Here is a 1,305-nt window from a genome sequence, read left to right on the forward strand (position 1 = left end):
GCTTCCACGAATGTGTGAACTCTTTATTTTTTCTCAAAGGGACACTTCAAGTAACAATAAGTTTTTATTTGCTACGTAGGTTTTGTATAATACATCGTTACTATTTAGAGTTAAAGAAAAATGCCTGTCTGATAATTGTATGGCAAGTATCTTAATTTATAACCTATGATTCAAACGACGGCAGGGTGAAATAAAAGATATTTTTCGTATCGCAAAAACTGTATTTAGCATACATCTTACTTATCAAATGACCATGGCTTCTTTTCTGTTGTAGGGAATAAAGATAAAATGGTAAATTACTCAGTCTTTGTAAAGCACATCGCCTGTACTATACTAATAGAAATATATGTAAGGTTCTTCTTGAAATATTTTACAAACTAAGACACCCAATAAAATATCATGTCCAATTTTTATTTCACTTATTTATAAACCAGTTATTAATTCTCACAATATTTTATGTGTGTACAAATTTTTGTTCACAAATTCTGAATTTTGTTCCACTTAAGATTTAAAGATATTTAAAATAAAACATTGATTTTTCAACCAAGACTTTATAACAGTATTTGACTAAACAATAACGTTTATTTTTATTGAAAAAAAATATATACATATACGAGTATTATATACATTTATCATACATATTATATCTTATAGTTTCATCAAATTTCGTTACAAAACTTTGTTTCCACGGTGTTTCTAATTAACGGATATCCTTGAACTAGTGATCCGTAAGGATATTAAATCGCTTCTCATGATCCTTATTCTATCGTTGTCTTCTCTAGGATTCAAGAGAGGTCCTTTGTTCAAAAGTATTTCTACTCGATCTGAAGAAAACTCATTAAACGTCATACCTCGTTGAAGTTGAAAAGGAAATTTCTCAAGGAATGGAGAGATCCATTGCATACAGATTTGAGTCAAATAATTTTATGACATTTACATTGTAGAAAGTACTCGAATGCATTTAATTAATCGATGAATTTCCAAATATTATTTGATTAACAAATGGTGAATAACAACTTTTTTCTTAAAATCTATTGCGACACGTGTTTGATGCATTCCACAACATTTTCAAACAAGGTCTTTGAAAATGATGACGGAATGTATCGTAACACGTGTTACAATAGATTTAAAAAAAAATAGTGTAGGTATTTATAAATTAAAATTTAATATAAAATAAAACTAACTAACTAACTTACCATCACGCCGATTCCCCGCAGGGGTAGGCAGAGAGAATAGAGCGCCACACCACTCTGTCCTTGCAAACATTCTTCGCTTCTTCCACGTTCATGCATCTCCTCATACATA

This window comes from Brachycentrus maculatus, unplaced genomic scaffold (genome assembly GCF_059751285.1).
Source record: "Brachycentrus maculatus isolate JH-2025_06_01 unplaced genomic scaffold, ASM5975128v1 h1tg000327l, whole genome shotgun sequence".
Taxonomy (NCBI): Eukaryota; Metazoa; Arthropoda; class Insecta; order Trichoptera; family Brachycentridae; genus Brachycentrus; species Brachycentrus maculatus.